Source organism: Felis catus, chromosome X (assembly GCF_018350175.1).
Source record: "Felis catus isolate Fca126 chromosome X, F.catus_Fca126_mat1.0, whole genome shotgun sequence".
Classification (NCBI taxonomy): Eukaryota; Metazoa; Chordata; class Mammalia; order Carnivora; family Felidae; genus Felis; species Felis catus.
This window is the reverse complement of record NC_058386.1, coordinates 50,506,245-50,532,484: the sequence shown is the minus strand read 5'-3', so window position 1 is coordinate 50,532,484 and position 26,240 is coordinate 50,506,245.

Sequence of the window (26,240 nt, the reverse complement as noted above, 5' to 3'; positions counted from 1 at the left end):
ACCATAAGGCAAAAAGCCACCAAAATCCTAGGGGAGAATACAGGCAAAACTTCTTTGACCTAGGCTATAGCAACTTTTTACTCAACACATCTCCAGACATAAGGGAAACAAAAACAAAAATGAACTATTGGGACCTCACCAAAATAAAAAGCTTCTGCACAGTGAAGGAAACAATCAGCAAAACTAAAAGGCAACAGACAGAATGGAAGAAGATATTTGCAAATTATATATCAGATAAAGAGTTAGTATCCAAAATCTGTAAAGAACTTATCAAATTCAACACCCCTCCCCCACCAAAAAAAGATAATAATCCAGTGAAGACATGGGCAAACGACATGAACAGACACTTCTTCAAAGAAGACATCTAGATGGCTAACAGACACATGAAAAAATGCTCAACATGACTCATCATTAGGGAAATACACATTGACATCACAATGAAGTACCACCTTACACCAGTCAGAATGGCTAACATTAACAACTTAGGTAACAACAGATGTTGGTGAGGATGCAGAGAAAGAGGATCTCTTTTGTACTGCTAGTGGTAATGCTAACTGTTGCAACCACGAGTAAACAGTATGGAGTTTCCTCAAAAAATTAAAAATAGAACTACCCTACAACCAAGCAATTGCACTACTGTGTATTTTTCCAAGGGATACAGGTGTGCCATTTCGAAGGGACACATGCACCCCAATGTTTATAGCAGTGCTGCCAAAGTATGGAATAAACCCAAATGTCCATTTATGGTTGAATGAAGAAGATGTGGTATATATATATATATATATATATATATATATATATAAAGATATATGGATGGTTAAATGGATGGTTGAAAGATATATGGATGGTTGAATGGATAAAGAGGATACACACACACACACACACACACACACAAAATGGAGTATTACTCAGCAATAAAAAAAATGAAATCTTGCCATTTGCTGCTACATGGATGAACTAGAGGGTATTATACTAAGCAAAATTAGTCAGAGAAAGACAAATGTCTTATGACTTCATTCATATGAGGACTTTAAGATACAAAACAAATTAATATAAGGGAAGGGAAGCAAAAATAATATAAAAACAGGGAGGAGAAAAACAGACTCTTAACTATAGAGAGCAAACAGAGGGTTGCTGGAGGGGTTGTGAGAAGGGGGAGGTGCTAAATGGGTAAGGGACATTAAGGAAGATACTTGTTGGGAGGAGAACTGGGTGTTATACATAGGGGAGGAATCAGTGGAATCTACTCCTGAAATCGTTGCACTATATGCTAACTAAATTGGATATAAATTTTAAAAATTTGATCAATTATAAAATCTTACAAAACACAATAGAAATTATACATATACATAAGTAAAAACATGTTTACAAATTGCAAAATAATTGTTAGAATATTTGTTATATAAAAAAGTTTCTATAATACAATAAACAATAATACTTTGGTAGTACATTTTTAAATTAAAAATATGATAATGTCATGGCATTTAATAAATTATGTTCAGAAAACATACATTTTATGAAATATCAATGATATTAGATGTTATATTAAATGACTGTCTGAGACAGGGTGCCTGCTTGTTCAGTTGGTACAGCATGCAACTCTCAGTCTCAGGGTCATGAGTTCAAGCTCCACCCTAGGCATGGGATCTACTTTAAATAAATAAATAAATAAATAAACAGTGTCTGTGTTAATTTTTTTAAAAAATGTGAATAAACTGGGGTACCTCAGTGGCTCAGTCAGTTAAATGTTTGACCTCGACTCAGGTCATGATCTTGTGGTTTGTCAGACTGAGCCTTCCATCACTGACAGTGCAAGACTACTTGGGATTCTCTCTCTCTTTGACCCCCTCCCCACTTTCACTTTTTCTTTCTGTCAAAATAAATAAACAAACATAAAAATGTTAAAAATAATTAAAAAAAATAGAAATGTGAGTAAACTTTATAGAAAATAATTTAGACAGGGAAGACTTAAGATGGTGAAGCAGCATGGGGAACCTCAGCTTGTCCCTGAAATGCAGGTAGATTAGCACCAAACCATTTTGAACACCTAGGAAATTTATCTGCATAAATTAAGACACATAAGTTGGCAGGTACACAGTGTGAAGAGGTAAACTGGGGTAAAGAAAAGCCACGGAGGATAGGGAGCTGTTTTTGTGGAGAGAAGACAGAGAAAGTGGGAGAGTGACACACTGGGTGAGTGTAGGAAAGACACTCCCCCAAAAGTAGCTGGAGAGGAAGAAAGAGTGAAAACACTTGCAGGGGACAGAACAAAATATCTGTTCCCCAAACCTGCTGATGGAAAGAAAGTAAAGGGTTTCAATACCATTAGGATTCTGTAAACAGTGGAACTCAGAGCTCAGAGGTTCCAGAACCCATTGCCTATCAGTGCTATAGTGAGGAAATAGAACAAATCCCCAGTAACAGGCAGCAGGGTCTTAGGAGTCCATGTGCCACACAGGGAGAAGCAGTTCCTCTGATGGACTGCATCTGGTAGAGGCCATATGTCCTCCCCGAAGGCAAAGGTCCCAGAAAACCCTGGGGAGCAGCCATGTTTGCAGGTTTTGGGACTAAGATGCCAGAGCATGGTGCAACCTGCTGCTGGCTTTGTGTTGTGATTTCCCATAATCTCTGAACCTCTGCCACTGCACTAACACACAAATGTTTTCTAGGGCATGGCAGGGCCCAGACATTGCCCAGCAAGACCCTCCCCCAGAGAGTCACACAGGTCCAAGCCACAGAGGTCTCTGAGGTGAAGGACATGAAACACAGCCCCATCTGAGATAAAACTATGGAGGGAGGTGTCACATGGCAGTCTGACTGCTTGGACATGGACAGAGTAGAGGTGGTGAGTGGGAGGAAGACTGAAACAAAGGATGGGTGCTGTATTGGGGGTCACTGAAAGTATGAAGTTCCAGTGCCAGAGACTAGGGAGCTGGGTAAAGCCATTTCTGCCTCTCCTGCACACACGCATGTGCAAAACAATGATCTAGCCCAGTAACTTAAGCAGCTCCACCTTCTGGAGAATGGAGCCCTATACCAAGCCCTGTCCAACTGCACCCTCCAAGCTCATCCCCTAGAAGAACAGCACAAATCACTCCACCTGCTTAGTATATGGACTATAGAGGGCTTCATAGTTTCAGTTCTAGGGAAAACTAGATGTAACTTCATTCATTTGGGTTTCATTATTTTTTCTGGTTCATTTATTTGTTCATTTACTTTGCTTCTGTTTATGTTTAAATTATTTTCTTTTTTCTTTCTTTTCTTCCACTTTCTTGGATACAGAAAGAGAAAATTTGATATTTATTTTCTTTACTTAATTTTCATTTTTAATATTTTCTATTCTATTAAACTTTATTTCATTTTATTCTATTTTGTTGTATTTTTTATTTTTAAATTTATATTACTTTTTTTTAATATTTTATCCCCTTTTTCTCTATTCTTTCAAGCTTCTTGCAACAAGCAGACCAACACACCTAGGATACAGCTTCCTTTATTTGAATTTCTGTTTTGTTTCAATTTTTTTTATTTTAATTTTTTAATTAATTTTTTTATTTTTCTAAAATGACAAAAAAGAAGGAATCCACCTCAAAAGGAAGACAAGGACTGACAGCCAAGAGCTTAATCAAAACAGGTATAATCAAGATATCTAAACAAGAAATTAGAACAATGATAATAAGAATACTAGCTGGGGGTGAAAAAAGAATAGAATCCCTTTCTGCAGAGATAAAAGAAGTAAAATCTAGTCATCACAAAATTAAAAATACTGTAACCAAGATGCATGCTCAAATGGATGCCACAACGGCAAGGATGGATGAATAAGAACAGAGAATAAATGATATAGAAGGTAAAATTATGGAGAATAATGAAGCGGGAAAAAAGGGAAATTAAGGCAAAAGAGGACAATACAAGACTTTGAGAACTCAGTGATTATTCAAAAGGAATAACTTCCAAATCACAGGAGTCCCAGAAGATGAAGAGAAAGAAAAAGGAGCAGAATATTTATGTCAGCAAATTATAGTGGAAAACTTTCTTAATATGGGAAGGACACAGATATCAAAATCCAAGAGGTACAGAAACTCCCGTTAGATTAAAAAAACAAAAAAACACTGACCAAGGCATATCAAAATCACTTTCACAAAATACACAGACACGGAAAGAATTATGAATGCAGCGAGGGAAAAATCCTTAACCTATAAGGGAAGATAGATCAGGGTCACAGCAGATCTATCCATGGAATCTTGGCAGGCAGGAAAGAGTGGAATGATATATTATATAATATATAATGTATATATCATATTATATATATATATATATATATATATATGCTGAATATATGTTGAATCAGAAAAACATGAAGTCAAGAATTCCTTACCCAGAAAGACTGTCATAAAAAATAGACAGATAAAGAGTTTCCCTGAAAAACAAAAATTAAAGGAGTTCTTGACCACTAAAGTAGCCCTGCAAGAAATTTTAAGGGGGACCTTTTGAGTGGAGAAAAGATGAAACAAAACAAAAAAGACCAAAGCAACACAGATGAGAATGGAACAGAGACTATTACCAGAAACACCAAATCTACAGGCAAAACAATGGCACTAAATTCATATCTTTCAGTACTCACTCTAAATGTGAATGGACTAAACACTCCAATCAAAAGATATATGGTACCAAAATGGATAAGAAAACAAGACCCGTCTATATGTTCCTTACAAAAGAGTCATTTTAGACCCAAAGACACCTGCAGATTGAAAGTAAGGGGATGGAGAACCATCTATCATGCTAATGGTCATCAAAAGAATGTTGAGGTAGCCATCCTTATATCAGACAAACTAGATTTTAAAATAAAGACTGTAACAAGAGATACAGAAGTGCATGTAAACATATAAACTATCAAACCTGAAACAGAAAGAAATACAAAATTTGAAAAGAACCATAACCAGTGAAGAAATTGAATCAATAAAAAATCTCTGAGCAAGCAAGTTTCCAGGGCTGGATGGCTTGCCAGGGGAATTCTACCAAACATTTAAAGAAGTGGTAACACTTATTCTATTGAAGACGTTCCAAAAATTAGAAACCTAACTTTATGAGGCCAGCAATACCTTGATTCCAAAACCAGACAAAAACACCACTAAAAAGCAAAACTACAGACCAATTTCCCTGATGAACATGGATGTAAAAATTCTCAACAAGATACAAGCAAACTAGATCCAACAATACATTAAAAGAATTATTCAGCATGATCAAGTGGGATCTATCCTAGGATGCGAGGCTGGTTTAGTATCCACAAGTCAATCAATGTGCTACATCACATTAATAAAAGAAAAGATAAGAACCACATTATCTTCTCAATAGATGCAGAGAAAGCATTTGACAAAATAGAGCATACTTTCATGATGAACACCCTCATTAAAGTAGGGATAAAAGGATCATGCCTTAAGATAATAAATTCCAAACATGAAAGAGCACCGCTAATATCATCCTCCATGGGGAAAAACTGAGCTTTCCTCCTAAGATCAGAGTCAGGAACACAACAAGGATGTCCACTCTCACCACTGCTATTCAACAAAGTGTTGGAAATCCTAGCTTCAGCAATCTGACAACACAAAGAAATGAAAGGCATCCAAATTGGCAAGGAGGAATTCACACTTTCACTCTTCACAGATGACATAATATGCTACGTGGAAAACCGAAAAGACTCCACCAAAAAACTGCTAGAACTGAAACATGAATTCCAGAAAGTCACAGGATATAAAATCAATGTACAGAAATTGGGTGCATTTCTATAAAATAATAATACAATAATGAAACACCATAAAGAGAAATCAAGGAATTGAATCCATTTACAATTGCATCAAAACCCATAAAATACCTAGGAATAAACCTAACCAAAGAAGTGAAAAATCTATACACTGAAAACTATAAAAAGTTTATGGAAGAAATTGAGGAAGAAACACACAAAAAATGGAAAAACATTCTATGCTTACAGATTGAAAGAAAAACTATTGTTAAAATGCCAATACTATCAAAAAAATCTGCATATTTAATGAAATCCCTATCAAAATGCTACCAGCATTCATCACAGAGCTAGAATAAACAATCCTAAAGTTTGTATGTAACCAGAAAAGACTCCAAATAGCAAAATCAATCCTGAAAAAGAAAACCAAAGTTGGAGGCATCTCAATTCCAGACTTCAAGCTGTATTACAAAATTGTAATCATCAAGACACTATGGTACTTGCACAAGAACAGATGTATAGATCGATGGAACAGAATAGAGAACCCAGAAATAGACCCAATAATGTATGGCCAACTAATCTTTGACAAATCAGGAAAGAAAATCCAATGGAAAAATGACAGTCTCCTCCTCAAATGGTGTTGGAAAATCTGGACAGCAACATTTAGAACAATGAACCTAGAACACTTTCTTACACCATACACAAAAATAAACTCAAAATGGGTGAAAGACCTAAATGTAAGATAGGAAGCCATCAAAATCCTAGAGGAGAAAACAGGCAAGAACCTCTTTGACCTCAGCCGCAGCAACTTCTTACATTACATGTCTTCTGCAGAAAGGGAAACAAAAGAAAAAATGAATTATTGGGACCTCATCAAGATGAAAAGCTTCTGCACAGCAAAGGAAACAATCAGCAAAACTAAAAGGCAACCTGGGGAATGGGAGAAGATATTTGCAAATGACATACCACATAAAGGGTTTGTAACTCAACATCAATAAAAGAAATAATCCAGTGAAGAAATAAGCAAAAGATATGAATAGCACTTTTCCAAAGAAGACATCCAGGTGGGCAACAGACACATTAAAAGATGCTCAACATCACTTATCATCAGGTAAATACAAATCAAAACCACAAAGAGATACCTCATACCTGTCAGAATGGCTAACAACTCAGGAAGCAATAGATGTTTGTGAGTATGTGGATAAAAGCGAATCCTTTTGCATCGTTGGTGGGAATGAAAATATGTGTAACTACTCTGGGAAACAAAAAAAAAATAAAAGTAGATCTACTCTATGACCCTGCAATTGCACTACTAGGTATTTTTGCAAAGTATAGAAAAATGCTGATTCAAAGGGGCACATGCACCCCAATGTTTGGCTATCGACAATAGCCAAAGTATGGAAAGAGCCCAAATATCCATTGGCTAATGAATGGATAAAGAACCACATGTGTATATATATTATATATATATATATATATATATATATATATATTATACACACACACACACACACACACACACACAATGGAATATGACTCAGCGATAAAAAAGAATGAAATCTTGCCATTTGCAACACCATCGTTGGAGCTAGAGTATATTATGCTAAGCAAAATAAGTCAGTAAGGGAAAGACAAATATCATATGATTTCACTCATATGTGTAATTTAAGATACAAAATAGGTGAACATAAGGGAAGGGAAAAATATAAAAACAGAGAGGGAGACAAACCATGAAAGACTCTTAAATACAGTGAACAAACTGAGGGTTGCTGGGGGACTATTGGGTGGGAGGATGGGTTAAATGGGCAAGGGACATTAAGAAGGACACTTGTTGGGATAGACCCTGGGTGTTATATGTAAGTAATGAATCACTAAATTCTATTCCTGAAATCATTATTAAACTCTATATTAACTAAATTCAATGTAAATTTTAAAAAAATGTTTAGGTAAAAACAGAATAAAGTGAGGGTTTATGGGAGGGTGGGGGGGAGCACACCTGTTGGGATGAGTACTGGGTGTTGTATGGAAACCAATTTGACAATAAATTTTATATAAAAATTTTTTTAAATAAAAATTTATATGGAAAAATAAAAAAAAAATTTAAAGTTTAAAGAATTCAAGCCTTAAAAAAAGAAAAAAAGAAAATAATCTATTACAGATTACCTTTTGAAAGGCCCTTTGCCTAAATTTTGTGGATGTCTTTTTGTCAAAACACCATGTAGAAATTTTCTGGCATCAGGTCGAATTCTGTGATTTGGGTCACTCTCACTTTTTACTGACTTTTCTTTTTCTTTCTTTTTAGTAACCATGTTACAATTCATTTGTAAAAATTTTCTAATTCCAGGAAAAAGTTTAATTTTGAAACCATTTGGATATTTCTGGCAAATGTGTTCCCTATATGCATAGAACACCGGTTAGTACAGAGATCCTTATTCAGTTCAACATGTTCAGTTCAAACCCATTTAAAGTCACAATTTCTTGCTAAAACAATTTAACAGGATTTTTGCTGAGGGCAGCTCAGGGTGATCTAATTTGGGAATTAGACAAGGGTCCACATGGCAGAGAAGAAGGGGGAATCCCTACTTCCTGCATATCTCTAACAAAGAAGTGCTTGAGCCAAAGGACTTTGAACCCCAAGAGTCTGGGAGGAAAGGAGAATCTTTTCTGGGAATCTACTGGGAAGAAAATGAGACAACTTGAGAAACCATAGGTGGGTGATAGCGAACTGGGGGAGATAAAACCGGCCACATAGGCACAGAGGGGAGCGATCCCCTTCTGTGGAGACAGAGAGAAAGGAAGGAAGAGAAAGAGCAGCTGGGGAGGTGTAGGACTGTATCCAGAGAAGAGAGAAACCTCAGTATGGGACTGTGGGGCTTTCTTCAGACTGGGGCTGGTTCCCTGACTGCACACTTGGGGAAGAGGGGGGCCAGCCCTAAGTTCAGTGGTAGAACAGGGGCACAGTCCACAGTAGGAGAAAGTTGTCCCCTCCCTAAAGGGCTGAGTAATAGAATAAAGCCTGCCTGCATCTGCCACCCCTGGGCTCAATGGCTGGGTGGAGGGCACAGTCCACAGTAGGAGAGTGGCCTCTTCTCTGGAGTGCAGTGGGAAAAAACAAAGCCTGTCTGTGACTGCTACCCCAGGCTCTGTGGCTAGGTCGAGGGTTCAGTCCACAGTAGGAGAAACCGGCACCCTCACTGGAATGCTGTGGGAAAAGACAAAGCCTGCTTGCATCCGCTCCACCCAGGATCAGCAGCGAGGTCAGTGGTGCAGTCCACAGCAGGAAAAGGTGGTCCTCCCTGAAGTGCAGCTGCACAGACAAAACCAGCTGAGACCACATATCGAGCTGTACAGAGAGACACTTCCCCAGTGCCAGAGCACACGGAGTGGGACATTGAATCCTAGACAAGCACTGGGCCAGGCGAGTCTCTGGAGTGTGAAGGACTGCCCTGCCTGCACCCACGACACAGGATGACTCCAAAGGAGTGCACCGGGTCATGGAGAAGAGACTGTGGGATCACCATTCCCCCCACACACACCAAAGTGGGGCCTCAGGGATCAGTCCCTAGTAGAGGTGGGACCAGCCTACACCAAACAACGCCCCTCTGTGCTGGGTAACTGTGTATCTGCAGGAGCCGGATAGATGCTGTGAAACCAGACAGCTCCGTCATGCAGACCAGTGATGCTGCATAGCTTAGATTAATTCCAGGACACTTCTTGCTATTAAATTTATTCTCCCTTCCTATCTCTTACTTCTTCTAGACTGGTTACTCTGGTTGTTTGTTTGTTTAAGCAAACATATTTAATCCATTCCCTTGATACATGTTCTGCATCTCCTTCTGTACTGTCCTTTCTCTGTCTATGGAATAATCAAACCATATAGTTTCTCTCTCTGGGTAACTTTATCTTTGTATTGTTTTGTTTTTTTTCTTCACTGCTTCCTTCTTTATTTCTCTCTCTCTCTCTCTCTCTCTCTCTGAATTAAGCCATTTAGTCTCTCTGCTCCATCAATGTTTATTTTCTTTTTGTCCCCACCCCTGTCATTTCTCTCTTTGTACGTGCTCTTCCATGAGCACCACCTCCACCCTGTCCTATACATGTAGCTGGTTTTTCTGGGTTTCTGCTTTTGGACTATTTGTGTGTGTGTGTGTGTGTGTGTGTGTGTGTGTGTGTGTATGTGTGTGTGTTGTCCATTTGTTTGTTTTAGTTGTATGTGTGTTTATGGGTCTTTGTTTCTTGTTTGTTTGTTTGTTTGTTTTCCTTTCCAGGGCTACTTCAAGGAACAAATCAAAGCACACTTCATGGAGGGTCCAAAACATCACTACGAGTAGAAAAATAAAGTAACCAAAGTCACAATAGAGAGCAAGTAGCACTCTCCAAAAAAGACCTGAAGGGCCAGGCCCTGGACACTATATGCCTCCTCCCTTAAATATAGCAGTGCTCGCAGTTGCATAACACATAACAAAATTTTAAAACTGAAAAGGGACAGAAAACTAGCCAAAATGACAAAACATAAGAATTCCCCTCAAAAGGAATTCCAGGAAGAAGTGACAGCTAAAGAATTTATGAAAACATATAGAAGCAATATAGCTGAAAAAGAATTTAGCATAATAGTCATAAGATTAATTGCTGGGCTTGAAAAAAGCATAGAAGACAGAAGAGAATATATTACTGCAGAGATCAAGGAACTACAAAATAATCATGATGAAATAAAAAATGCTATAAATGAGGTGCAAAATAAAATGGAGTCGACCCCACTGTAGATTGAAGATGCAGAGGAGAGAATAGGTGAATTAGAGGATAAAATTATGAAAAAGAGGAAGCTGAGTAAAAGGGAGAAAAAAATCCAGGATCAAGAGGTAAGAATTAGAGAACTAAGAGATACAATCAAACATAACAATATCCATATCATAGGAATTCTAGAAGAAGAAGAGAAAGAGAAAGGGGCTGAAGGTGTACTTGAACAAATCATAGCTGACAACTTCCCCAATCTGGGGAAGGAAACATACATTGAAATCCAACAGGCACAGAGAATTCCCTTCAGATGTAACATGAATTGATCTTCTGCATGACATATCATAATGAAACTGGCAAAATACAAGGATAAAGAGAGAATTCTGATATCAGCCAGGGATACACGGGCCTTAACATACAAAGGTAGAAACATAAGGGTAGTAGCGAACCTATCCACTAAAACATGGCAGGCCAGAAAGGAATGTCAGGAAATCTTCAATGTGATGAACAGGAAAAATATGCAGCCAAGAATCCTTTATCCAGCAAGTCTGTCATTCAGAATAGAAGGAGAGATAAAGGTCTTCCCAAACAAAAACTGAAGGACTTCATCACCACTAAACCAGACTTACAAGAGTTCCTAAGGGGAATTCTTTGAGTGAAATGTTCCAAGGACCACAAAGTACCAGAGACATCACTACAAGCATGAAACCTACAATGTTTCTAAACAGTGTTTAGACTGTCTAAACATCTACAGTGTTTACAATGACTCTAAACACATATCTTACAATACTAACACTGAATGTAAATGGACTAAATGCTCCAATCCAAAGATGTAATGTATCAGAATGGATAGAAAAGAAGACACATCTTTTGGGATGAGCACTGGGTGTTGTATGGAAACCAATTTGTCAATAAATTTCATAAAAAAAAAAGAAAAGAAGACACATCTATTTGCTGTCTACAAGAGACTAAATTCAGTCCTGAGGACACTTTAAGATGGAAAGTGAGGGGATGGAGAACTACCTATCATGCTACTGGAAGTCACAAGAAAGCAGGAGTAGCCATACTTATGTCAGACAAACTAGACTTTAAATTAAAGGTTGTAAGAAGAGATGAAGAAGGGCATTATATAATAATCACAGGGTGTATCCATCAGGAAGAGCTAACAATTATAAATGTCTATGCACCAAATTTGGAAGCATCCAATATTTAAAATAATCAATCACAAACATAAGCAATGTTATTGATAAGAATGTGGTAATTGCAGGGGATTTTAATACTCCACTTACAACAATGGACAGATCATCTAGACACAGAATCAGTAAAGAAACCATGGCCCTGAAGGATACATTGGACCAGATGGACTTGACAGATATATTTGGAACTCTCTATTGCAAAGCAGCATAATATACTTTCTTCTCAAGTGCACATGGAACATTCTCCAAGATAGACCACATATTGGGTCACAAAAGAGCCCTCAATAAATACAAAAAAGTGAGATCATAAAAAATTGAGATCATACCATGCACACTTTTATTTTTTTTTTTTTAAATTTTTTTTTTTCAATGTTTTTTTATTTATTTTTGGGACAGAGAGAGACAGCATGAACGGGGGAGGGGCAGAGAGAGAGGGAGACACAGAATCGGAAACAGGCTCCAGGCTCTGAGCTGTCAGCCCAGAGCCCGACGCGGGGCTCGAACTCCCGGACCGCGAGATCGTGACCTGGCTGAAGTCAGACGCTTAACCGACTGCGCCACCCAGGCGCCCCAATATCATGCACACTTTTAGATCACAATGCTATGAAACTTGAACCACAGGATAATTCTGGAAAATCTCCAAAAGCATGGTGGTTAAAGAACATACTACTAAAGAATGAATGGATCAACCAGGCAATTAGAGAAAAATAAAAAAAAATATGCAAACAAATGAAAATTAAAATGCACCAATCCAAACCATTTGGGATGCAGCAAAGGCAGACTTAAGAGGAAAATGCATTGTGATCCAGGGTTATCTCAAGAAACAATAAAAATCCCAAATACAAAATCTAACAACACAGCTAAAGGAACTAAAAGCAGAACAGAAAAGATGCCCCAAATCTAGCAAAGGAAGATAAATAATAAGGATAAGAGCAGAAATAAACAATATAGAATCCAAAAAAACAGTAGAGCAGATAAATGAAACCAAGAGTTGGTTTATTGAGAAAATAAACAAAATTGATAAACCTCTAGCCAGGCTTCTCAAAAAGAAAAGAGAGAGGACCCAAATAGTTAAAATCACGAATGAAAATGGATTCATTACAACAAATCCCTCAGAAATACAAGAAATTATCAGGGAATACTATGAAAAATTATATGTCAACAAACTGGACAACCTGGAAGTAATGGACAAATTCCTAAACACCCACAAAGTACCAAAACTCAAACGGGAAGAAATAGAAAATTTGAGCAGACCCATAACTAGTGATGAAATTGAATCAGTCATCAAAAATATTCCAACAAATAATAGTCCAGGACCAGATGGCTTCCCTGGGGAATTCCACCCAACATTTAAAGCAGAGTTAATACCTATCCTTCTCAAGCTGTTCCAAAAAATAGAAATGGAAGGAAAACTTCCAGACTCATTCTATGAAGCCAGAAATACTTTGATTCCCAAACCAGACATAGACCCAGCAAAAAAGATGACTGCAGGCGAATATCCCTGATGAATATGGTTGTAAAAATTCTCAACAAGATACTAGCAAATCAAACTCAACAGCATATTAAAAGTATTATCCACCATGATCAAGTGGGATCCATTCCTTGGCGGCAGGGCTGGTTCAATATTTGCAAATCAATTAATGTGATACATCACGTTAATAAAAGAAAAGATAAGAACCACATGGTCCTGTCAATAGATGCAGAAAAAGCATTTGACAAAATACAGCATCCTTTGTTGATGAAAAACCTCAAGAAAGTCAGGATAGAATGAACATACTTAAATCTCATAGAAGCCACTTATTAAAAGCCCACAGCTACTATCAACATAATGGGGAAACACTGAGTGCTTTCCCCCTGAGATCAGGAACACGACAGGGATGTCCACTCTCACCACTGTTGTTTAACATAGCATTGGAAGTCCTAGAATCAAATCAACCAGACAACAAAATGAAATAAAAGGCATCAAAATTGGCAAAGATGAAGTTAAATTTTCACTTTTTGCAAAAAATATGATACTCTACATGGAAAAACCGACAGATTCCACCAAAATTCTCCTATAACTGATACATTAATTCTCACAGTCGCAGGGTAAAAAATTAATGTACAGAAATTGGTTGCATTTTTATACACCAATAATGAAGCAACAGAAAGAGAAATAAAGTAACTGATCCCAGTCACAATTGCACCAAGAACTATAAAATACCTAGGAATAAACCTAACGATATAAATAATGAATAAATCAATGATATAAAAGATCTCCATGCTGAAAACTATAGAAAGCTTATGAAGGAAACTGAAGAAGGTACAAAGAAATGGAAAATCATTCCATACTTATGGATTGGAAGAAAAAATATTGTTAAAATGTCAATACTACCTGAAGCAATCTACACATTCAATGCAATACCAATCAAAATTGTACCAGTATTCTTCTCAAAGCTAGAGAAAACAATCTTAAAATTTGTATTGAACCACAAAAGACCCTGAATAGCCAAAGTAATGTTGAAGAAGAAAACAAAACGGGAGGCATCACAATCCCAGACTTTAGCCTCTACTACAAAGCTATAATCATCAAGGCAGTATGGGACTGGGCACAAAAAAAGACACATACACCACACATACACCAATGCACATACACCAATGCAATAGAATAGAGATGCCAGAAATTGGACCCACAAATGTATGACCAACTACTCTGACAAAGCAAGAAAGCGTATCCAATGGAAAAAGACAGTCTCTTTACAAACGGTGTTGGCAGCACAGGACAGCAACATGCAGAAGAATGAAACTATACCACTTTCTTACACCATACACAAAAATAAACTCAAAATGTATAAAGGACCTGAATGTGAGATAGGCAACCATCAAAACCCTAGAGAAGAAAGCAAGTAACAGCCTCTTTTACCTCAGCCACAGCAATTTCTTACTTGACACATCTCCAAAGGCAAGGGAATTAAAAACAAAAATGAACTATTAGTACTTCAAAATAAAAATCTTCTGCACTGCAAAGGAAACAATCAACAAAACTAAAAGGCAAGTGACATAATAGGAAAAGATATTTGCAAATTACATATCAGATAAAGGGTTAATATCTAAAATCTATAAAGAACCCACCAAACTCCACACCCAAGAAACAAATAATCCAGTGAAGAAATGGGCAGAAGACATGAATAGACACTTCCAAAGTGTGTTATCCAGATGGCCAACAGACACATGAAAAGATGCTCAACATCACTCCTCATCAGGGAAATTCAAACCAAAACCACACTGAGATATTACGTCATGCTAGTCAGAGTGGCTAAAATGAACAAATGAGGAGACTATAGATGCTGGCGAGGGTATGGATAAATGGGAACCCTCTTGTACTGTTGGTGAGAATGCAAACAGGTGCAGCTGCTCTGGTAAACAGTATGGAGGTTCTTCCAAAAATTAAAAATAGAACTCCCTGTAACCCAGCAATAGCAGTGCTAGGAATCTACTCAAATGATACAGGAGTGTTGATGCATAGGGGCACATGTATCCCAATGTTCATAGCAGCACTTTCAACAATAGCCAAATTATGGAAAGAGCCTAAATGTCCATCAACTGACTAATGTATAAAGAAGATGTAGTTTATATATACAATGGAATACTACTTGGAAATGAGAAAGAATGAAATTTGGCCATTTGTAGCGATGTGGATGGAAATGGAGGGTATTATGCTAAGTGAAATAAGTCAGGCAGAGAAAGACAGACACCATATGTTTTCACTCATATGTGGATCTTAGGAAACATAACAGAAGACCATGTGGAGGGGAAGGGGAAAAGAAAATGTTACAGAGAAGGAGGGAGGCAAACCATAAGAGACTCTTAAAAATTAAGAACAAACTAAGGGTAGATGGGAGTTTGGGAAGATGGGAAACTGGGTGATGGGCAGGGAGGAGGGCGCTTGTTTAGATGCGCATTGGGTACTGTATGAAAAACAATTTGGCAATAAATTACATTTAAAAAATTTGGGGTTATTCTCCATAAATTTTATTAGCAGGATTTTTGCTATAATCTTATAGACATGCAAAGATTGGCCTCAATGTTGAGGCCTAGTTGGAAAGAGGGCAGTGAAGAGCTTGTCTAAAGTCTGGTAAAGAGAAGTATTTGTCAGTCTCGTTTCTTGTCAACGAAGGAATATGTCTTTTTTGGTCACCTTTTGTTCATTAAAAATTATGTAAACCACCTTTTTGGGCATGGTAGTAGAGTATATTTGTTGAATGGCATAAACCATTAAGCACTTAAATGAAGGAAGGCTTATGAAAATAAAAGAAAAACAAAACTAATGGTTAGGGCAGACTATAAAACAATTTTCTGAGTTCAGAGAGCAGCCCATTCAGAAGACTTCTAAACGTTGGGAAATTTCTGGATGTTGGGCTCAAAATATCTTCAATGGTGAAGTGAAGACAGAACTGGAAGTCCAATGTATTTCCTACTTTGGACATTGAACGTCTTTGGTAATGGAATACACATTAATGTCAGAGTCATGATTATATCCCTCAGGAGATAGTGGAAGTGCCCAACTTCTACTCACCGGGCTACTGTAGATATTTCCAATAAAGATTTGGGATTTCAGGTTTTAGCTCTTAGTGATGCCAATTCAGAGGAGTGGGAGAAAAATTAGAAACATTACTTTGGAGAATTATAACTAAATATTGAATGCAACAAAAAGAATCTAGAATTTGGTAAAGAATGACAAAATATGTAAGATAATAGACTCTAGTCCAGTTTACAGGTAGGCAACAAACCTCCAACAATGAATAGGACTAAAATTTAATAGTATACAGGGTATGCTATAGTTTTCCCTTTGAAACATTCTCTCTATAATCACTCCCCTTTTTGATTCATGTTTACACAATAAACTGGCCTCAATAGATTTGGATTGATAATTTAGGTTAAGCAATAATGTTAATTAAACACAGCCATTTTTTGTACCTTATATCTTTTTATTTATTTATTTATTATTTATTTATATTCCTAAAGTTTTATTTAAAATCTAGTTGGTTAACATATACTGTAATATTGGTTTCAGGAGTAGAATTTAGTGACTCATCATTTACATATAAAATCCAGTGCTCAATACAAGTGCCCTACTTAATACCTATTACCTATTCAGCCCATTGCCACCAACCTCTCCTCCATCAGCCCTCAATTTGTTCTCTACAGTTAAGAGTCTCTTATGGTTTGCTTTCCCTGGAAAGTTTGTTCCACTTTCACCTATGTTCATCTGTTTTGTTTCATAAATACCATGTATGAGTGAAATAATGTTATTTGTCTCTCTCTGACTTGTTTCACTTAGCATAATACATTGTAACTTCATCCAGGTCATTGCAAATGACAAGATTCCATTCTTTCTGATGGCTGAGTAATATTCCATTATAAATGTATATATATGTGTGTATGTATGTATGTATGTATGTATGTATGTGTATCTTCTTTATCCCTTGATCAGTCAATGGATATTTGGGCTCTTTCCATAATTTAACTATGGTTTATAATGTTGCTATAAACATAGGGGAGCAGAAGGAGTTAAGATGGTGAAGTACAGAGATGCTGGGATTCCTGCATCCCTCAAACATAGCTATATTGACTACTCAGAACAACCAGAAAATTGATCTGTATAGCAGCAGAGGTTCTCCACAGTTGGAGGGAGACAGCTTGGCAGGAGCCAAGTGCACAAATGTGAGTTGGTGGAGAGAAATCGGTGGACCCTCAGAGGGCAAGGAACCCCTTCTATGGATAGATAAAAGGGAGAGAAAGATAAAGGTGTTGGCATAGTGTGGCATTGAGTTAGCACAAAAGGAAAAACTCTCTAGACCACAAATTGGGGGGCAAGATATACTGAGTGTCCCAGATTTTGCAAACAGTTTGTGGAGCTCAAACTCAGTTTCTGGAAATGTGTGGCTTTCTCAAGAGCAGAGCTGGCATGTGTGCACCTTGGGAGTGCATAGCATGGTGTAGTGATTTCCAGGCTTACTGGGAGAGAACAATCCCATTCCTGGAATACTTTTGGAAAAAAGTTTATTGCCTCCTAGGGATAAAAGACCCTGCAGGCACCAGCCAAAGTCCTTTAATCAACAGGGTGGAGAGGCTCTACTCCCTAGAAGGGGATCAGAATCACACAATGCCATGTCCTAAAAGACTGTGTTTTGAATCACAGCCACAGGCCAAATTCTGGGTCTTTTAAGATGTGGGATTTTGAATCCTAGCCATGCATACCAAAGAGAAGGCATGGGATAGTTGTGGCACAGGGTGAGGTGACTGCTCTTGCTATTCTGTAAGGGCTGCCTTAACAGCCAGTGTTGAGATCCCCCATCCAGAGATGAGAGATTATGGTGACACCATTTTACCCCCAACACCAACCCAGTGGGACTCCAGAAACCAGCACAGTGGTCCTTAGTGGAAGTGACACACACTAACACCAAATCCCGACCCACTCTGCCTGGTAACTGCTTATTTACTGGTACAATACTGACTCTGAGCCTAGGCAGTTGGCCTCTTTTCCAGACCAGCATAGCCACCCCCCCCCCCCAGGCACTGACAGATGAATCTTTTTCTTTTACTCTTTATTTCCTCCTCCTTCTTTTTTTCTGTGGAATCAGGTTCATAGTTTCTGATTTTTGTTAACATTTTATTTCTTTCTTTTCTTTTTTAATCAGGCTTTTTAAATTCTTTTATCTTTCCTTGTGTTGTATCTCTTCTTCTGCTTTTTGTTTCTTTTTTCTCCTTTTCCCCCTTGGAATCAGCCTTATAGTTTTATGATTTTCTGTTTTATTTATTTTGTTCCCTTTCTATTGCTCTTCTTATGGGATCAGGTTTCTCCTGCTCCCTTTTTTTCCTAGGGTTACTTTAACAAACAAATCCAAGCACTCATAGTTAAAAGCCCAAATACTCCAACAATGCAAGCAAGGAGTAGCTCTGCAGAGGACTGACAAGTGGGAAAGAGCAGCCTGAATGCAACAGAAGAGTGTACACAGCATACACAAGAAACACTTCCTTGTCTTCCAGGCCCTTGACAGTGTATAACATCTTTTTAATACAGAAGTAGTCTCAGGTGCAGGAAACATAACAAGCTTTTAAAACACACAAAAGACAAAAGCATAGCCAAAATGACAGGACAGAGGAATCTCCCCAAAAGAAAGGTCAAGAAGAAATCACAGCCAGAAACAATCAAAACAGATATAATCAATAAATCTTAACCAGAATTTAAATCAACAGTCATATGACTACCAGTTGGCCTTAAAACAACCATACAAGACACCAGAGAAATCTTTTCTGCAGAGATCAAGGACCTAATAACTAGCCATGATGAAATAAAAATTCCATAGCTGAGATGCAAAATAAGCAAAATACAGTAAGAGTAAGGATTGAAGAAGCAGAGGAGAGAATAGGTGAAAGAGAAGATAAAATTTGAAAATAATGAATATGAAAGAGGGAAAGGAAATTACTACATCAGTAGGGAAGACAGAGAACTAAGCGATTCCATGAAATGAAACAATATCTGTATCATAGAAGTACCAGAAGAAGAAGAGTGAGAAAAGGGGGCAGAATGTTTAGGTGAACAAATTATGGCTGAGAATTTCCCTAATCTGGGCAAGAAAACAGGCATCCAAGTCCAAGAGGCACAGAAAACTCCCTTCAAAATCAACAAACACATGTCAACACCATGACATACCATAGTGAAACTTGCAAATTACAAAGATAAAGAGAAAGTTTGAAAGCAGTAGGGACAAATGTCCTTAACCTACAAGGGTAGACACATAAGATTAGTAGCATACTTGTCCACTGAAACTTGGCAGGCTAGAAGGGAGTGGCAGGAAATACTCAATATGATGAACAGGGAAAATATGGAGCCAGGAATCTTTTATCCAACAAGACTGTCATTCAGAATGCAAGAAGAGATAAAGACTTCCCCAGACAAAAACAAACAAACAAACAAACAAACAAAAAACCTAAAGGAGTTTTTGACCAGTAAACCAATAAAATTTTAAGGAGGCCTCCCTGGGTGGAAAGTAGCAAAGACTACAAAGGACCAGAAAAGAAAGCCAGGGTAGCCATACTTATATCAGTCAAATTAGATTTTAAGTCAAAGAATGTAACAAGAAATGGAAAAAGGCATTATATCATAATTAAGTGCTCTATCCATTAAGAATATCTAACAATTGTAAATATTTATGCCCCAACTTGAACACCAAAATATATAAATCAATCACAAACATAAAAAAACTCAGAGATAATAATACTATTATATAGGAAGAGACTTTAATACCTCACTTATAACAATGGACAGATCAACAAAGCAGAAAGTTAACAAGGCAACAATAGTTTTGAATGACACACTGAGCCAGATGTACTTCATGGATAAATTCAGGATGTTTCATCCTAGAGTACTAGAATTCACACTCTCCTTGAGTGCACAGGGAACATTCTCCAGAAAAGATCACAAACTGGGTCACAAATCAGCCCTTAACAGGTACAAAAAGATGGAGATCATACCATGCATATTTTCAGATCACAACACTATGAAACTTGAAATCAACCACAAGAAAAAATTTGGAAAGCCTCCAAATACATGGAGGTTAAAGAAGATTCCAGTAAAGAATGAATGGTTTACCTAAAAATTAAAGAAGAAACAACAACAACAAAAATACATTGAAGCAAATAAAAAGGAAATCACGACAGTCGAAAACCTTTGGGATGCAACAATGGCAGTCCTAAGAGGAAACTATATTGCAATTCAGGACTATGTCAATAAGCAAAAAGGTCCCAAATACACAACCTAACGTTACACTTAAAGGAGATAGAAAAGGAGCAGCAAATAAAGCCCAACCCCAGATAAAGAAGGGAACTAATAAAAATTACAGCAAAAATAAATTATATGGAAATAACAACAACACCAAAATGTAGAACAGATCAATAAAGCTAAGAGTTGGTGTTTTGAAAGAACAACAACAAAAAACTAATAACGCTCTAGCCGGACTTTTCAAAAAGAAAAAAGAGAGGACCCAAATAGATAAAATTACAAATGAAAGAGAGAGCTCACAATCAACACCACAGAAATACAAACAGTTATAACATAATACTATGAGAAAATATAACCCAACAAACTGGACAATATGGAAGAAAAGGATAAACTCCTAGATATTCACACACTACAAAAATACAAACAGGAATAAATAGAAAATTTGAACAGACCCATAACCAGCAAAGAAATTTAATCAGTTATCAAAAATATCCCAACAAATAAGAGTCCTGTGCCAGAGGGCTTCCTAGGGGAATTCTACCAGACATTTAAAGCAGCATTTATTCTCCTCAAACTGTTCCAAAAAAAAAAAAAAAAGGAATGAAAGCTTCCAGATTCATTCTATGAAGCCACCATAAGCTTGATTCCCAAGCCAAAGACCACACTAAAAAGGAGAATTACAGGCCAATATCCCTGATGACGCTGGATGCAAAAATTCTCAACAATATACTAGCAAATCAAATTCAGCAGTACATTTGAAATACTGAGTCACTATGATAAAGTGGGATTTATTCCTGGGATGCAGGGATGGATCAATATTTGCAAATAAATCACTGCGATACAGCACGTTAATAAAATAAAAGGTAAGAACCATATGATACTTTCAGATGCAGAAAAAAAATTTGACAAACTACAACCTTCTTTATAAAGATCTGTAAGAAATAGGGGTAGAGGGTACATACCTCAACATCATAAATGTCATATATTAAGGCCCAAAAGCTAATTTTATCCTCAGTGGGGAAAATAAGATCTTTCCCCTCTAAGGTGAGTAATAATTCAGGTATGTCCACTCTCACCACTGTTGTTCAAAATAGTAATGGAAGTCCTAGCCTTAACAATCAGACAACAAAATGAAATAAAATGCACACAAATTGTTAAGAATAAGTCAAACATCCACTCTGCAGATGACATGATTCTCTACATAGAAAACCAGAAATAATCCACTAAAACACTTCTAGAACTAATACATGAATTCAGCAAAGTGACAGGATATAAACTCAATGTATAGAAATATTTTGCATTTCTAAACAACAATAATGAAGAAGCAGAAAGAGAAATCAAGGAATGGATCCCATTTACAATAGTACCCAAAACCGTAAGATACCTATAAATAAACCTAACCAAAGAGTTAGAAGATCTGTATAGTGAAAACTATAGAAAGCCTATGAAAGAAACTGAAGAAGACACAAAGAAATGGAAAAACGTTCCATGCTCATAGATTGGAAGAATAAATATTTTTAAAACGTCTATACTACCTAATGCAATATATATATTAAATGCAATCCCTATATTAAATGCAATCCCTATCAAAATAAAAATAGCATTCTTCATAGAACTAGAACAAACAATCATAAAATTTCAATGGACCCAGAAAAGACCCCAAATATCCAAACTAATGTTCAAAATTATACCTAAGTTGGCTCCATCACAATTCCTGACCTTAAGCTGTATTACAGAGGTCTAATCCTCAAGACAGAATGATACTAGCACAAAAAAAGACACTTAGATCAGTGGAACATAATAGAGAACCCAGAAATGTACCCACAAATATATGGCCAACTAACCTCTGACTAAACGGGAAAGATTATCCAATGGAAAAACAAAAACAAAAACAAAAAAAGACAGCCTCTTCAGCAAATGGTGCTGGGAAAACTGGACAGTGACCTGCAGAAGAATGAAACTAGACCATTTTCTTACGCCATTCACAAAAATAAATACATAATGTATGAAAGACATAAATGTGAGACAGGAAACCATCAAAACACTACAAGAGAAACAGGCAGCAAACTCTTTGATATCAGCCACAGCAACTTGTTACTAGACATGTCTCAGGAGGCAAGGGAAACAAAAGCACAAATGAACTATTGGGACCTCATCAAGATAAAAATCTTCTGCACAGCAAAGGAAACAATCAACAAAACTAAAAGGCAACTGATGGAATGGAAGAATTATGCAAATGACCTATCAGATAAAGGGTTAGTATCCAAGATCTATAAAGAACTATTCAAACACCCTAAATACAAATAACTCAGTGAAGAAATGGGTAGAATACATGAATAGACACTTTTCCAAAGAAGACATCCCAGATAGCTAACATATACATTAAAAGATGCTAAACATCACTCATCATCAGAGAATGATACCACCTCACACCTATCAGAACAACTAAAATGAACAACTCAGGCAACAACAGATGTTGGCAAGGATGTGGAGAAAAGTGAAACGTTTTACATTGTTGGTGGCAATGCAAACTGGTGCAGTCACTCTGGAAAACAGTATGGATATTTCTTAAAAATTAAAAATAGTACTAACCTACCACCCAGAAATTGCACTACTAGGTATTTATCTAGATATATTTAGTTAATTTACATTCAGAGTGATTATTTATAGGAACTTAGTGCCAAAGTACTACCTGTTAATTCAGTGTTTCTTGAGATGTTCTTTGTTCCTTTCTAGTCATTTATGCTTTGGTCTTTCTTCCTACTCTTTTATTCTCCTTTAATATTTCTTGCAGGGCTGGTTTGGTGGCTATGAACTCCTTTAGTTTTGTTTGGGAAACTCTTTATCTCTCCTTCTATTCTGAATGAGAGCCTTGCTTGATAAAGCACTCTTGGCTGCATATATGTCTTCTGAATTACGTTGAGTGTTCATGCAACTGTAGCCTGTCAAGTATCTGTGGAGAGATCTGCTGCTAAATTTTTCTGTCTTCCCTTGTAGGTTAGTAACTTCTTTTCCCTCACTGCTTTTAGGGTTTTTCAAATTCTACTGTAATATGTCTTGTTGACCTGCTTTGTTTGATTATGATGGGAGTTCTCTGTGCCTCCTGGATTGGATGTCTGTTCCCTTCAGCTGTTTAGAGGAATTTTCAGGTATAATTTTCTCAAATGTACCTTCTCCAAGTTTTTTTTTCTCTCTTCTTTTTCTGGAAATGCTATGATAGGAATGTTATTATTGTTTATGGAGTCACTGAGTTTCCTAAGTATACATTCATAATTCAATACTTTTCTTTCCCTCTTTTCTCAGCTTCATTATTTACAATAATTTTATCTTCTCTATACCTTACTCATTCCTCTGCTTTGTCAACCCTTGTGATCATTACACCCAATAGGTTTTGCATCTTGGTTATAGCATTAAGAAAAATGGCCTGAGTAGTTTTAAGGTGCTTTATCCCTATGGCAAAGGAGTCCCTGGTGTCTTCCATGCTTTTCTCAAGCCCAGCAAGTGTCCTTATGACCGTGTTTTTAAATTCTCATTCAGGCTTACTACTTATGTTTGTTTTGACTAGATCCCTGCCATGACCTTTTATTTTTCTTTCTTTTGGGATGAATTCCTTAGTCTTGGTATTTTGTCTAGATCTCTTTCTTGAGTGTATTAGGAAAGCCTGTTATGTTTCCTGTTCCTGATAGTAATGGATATATTAAGAAGAGATCATATACTGTCCAGTGGCTGATGCTTCAGCAAATGTTTCTGATCTATGCTGTGTGCACCCTGCCACTCTGTTTTTGCTGCTCATTCCCTCAATTTAGTCCTCTAAAGGGTTTCCTGACCTGCAGTAAGGAATGTTTGGATCTTCACTGTATGGCAAATTTTTACTAGGTGTTTTTCCATCTGCTTGTTAAAAGAGGCTAGATCTTATTTTTCCTAGAGCTGAAGCTTTGCAGCAGTCTATGGTCAGTAGACTTGGTGGTTGTGGGGGTTTGTGCTGGTCTTCTGGGGGAGGGATACACTACTGCTATGACTCTCAGGCACACTTGCCCTAATTCAGAAGCACCTGCAGAGTGCAGGGGGGCGTGGCTTGGTGTGAGCAGCTCAAGCTTCCCCTGTGGGCACTGTGTTGCTCACAGAAGTCCATTGATGCTTATGGCAGGGTTAAAAATGGTGTTAGCTTTCTCTTTCCTCCCTGGAGTTGGGAATTAATGCCCATCCCTGTTCAGGAAGCCCTTACAGAAGAGCAAACAATCTTCCTTCATGTGTCCCTGGTTTCCTCCAATCCCTGCCTTCATCCTGTCTGTGTCCAAACCATCTGTCCACCAAACATTGCAGTGCTCCTGTGTTTTATCTCTGGTGAGCCAGATGGGTTTCAAAACTCCAAATCTTAGGGACCCAGGTAAGCATGGGCCCACATGGGTCATATGAGGAAGGATCTTTCCATGCTGTGGCTGGTGCTGGTTTTTCCCAGTAGGTAGTCACATGATCGAGTAGGAGTTTAGAGTTCATGTAAAGTTCAACAAAAGGCTGGTGTCTAGGTTTGCTGCCCTCAGCAGCAGCCTCTGCTCCTATGCTATTGAACAGGGCAGCTGAATGTCACCCACTGGCTGTTTTGTCCCTGGTGTGGCAGTGCCACCTCTCCCAAATACACTCCAAGAAGTGGAGATGTCTCTCCCAGTGAATTCCAGGAGATCCTCGGACCACCCTGTCTGCTCCTGAGCCTCTGCCCTCCTTCTCCACAGAAACACTTCTATGCTCACCAGCCTCCACGTGATGGTGCAGACTTTTAAAACTTCAGACGTTCAGCTTTGCTGCTTGTAAAAAAATTGCCAGTATCAGCCCTTCTCCTTTTCCCCATCAATGTTTTTGGAGAAGTATTATTTTTGTGTAACGTCCTGTTCCCTGCTCTCTCTCCCCACTCCACTTTCCTGTCTCCCTAAACTGGGATCCCTCCCCTCTACAGCATCAGTGATTCTTTTCTTCCCCAAATCATGTCTTTGCACCTCCTACCTTTCACAACATGGCCTCTTTTCTCCCTCTAGTTGCTCAATTGTTCTCTTAGTCTTCAGACTGATGTCCTGGGTGTTCAGAATGATTTGATATTTACCCAGGTGTGATTGGACAGGACAAGCAAAAGGTCCTCCTACCTCTCCACCATCTTAACTCCTCCTACCAACCACACAGGCATTTTATGTTTGTTTTGCTGACATTTTTCATAAGGAATCTTATATCAGACTTTTCAAAGCCTCTTGAGGGTAGAAAGCCAAACCAAGAACTTGCCACCAGACTTCACTTGAAATGGTATGGTATGGTATGGTATGGTATGGTATAGTATAATATAGTATAGTATAATAGAGTAGAGTAGAGTAGAGTAGAGTAGAGTAGAGTAGAGATTTGGCCCAGAAAATATTTTAAGCTTTGGTATGCAAGAAGTGATTTTACTTAATCACATGCAAGGTTGTTTCACATGTAAGGATGATTTTTCTAAGAGACCTTAGTTCCTTAAAATTCTGTAATCCTGTCTGATTTTGTGCATATCATTATTAAATATGATCTTCCATTGAAAGTTTTGGTTATATAACCAATGTTTCCAATTATGTGTTTTCACAAGGACATATTCTTATTGAACTTATGCAAATTATTATTATGTAATAAGAACATCAATTACAATTTTCTGAATTATGGTGGAATCAGATAGGGAGAAAAATAAGTGTTAATTCATTTATGTTTACAAATATATAATGTACTGTTACATATTATAGATAAGAGAAAATAGAAAATTGTTCCTTATATTTAGAAAATAGATCATTAAAGAACAAGCAATATGGCA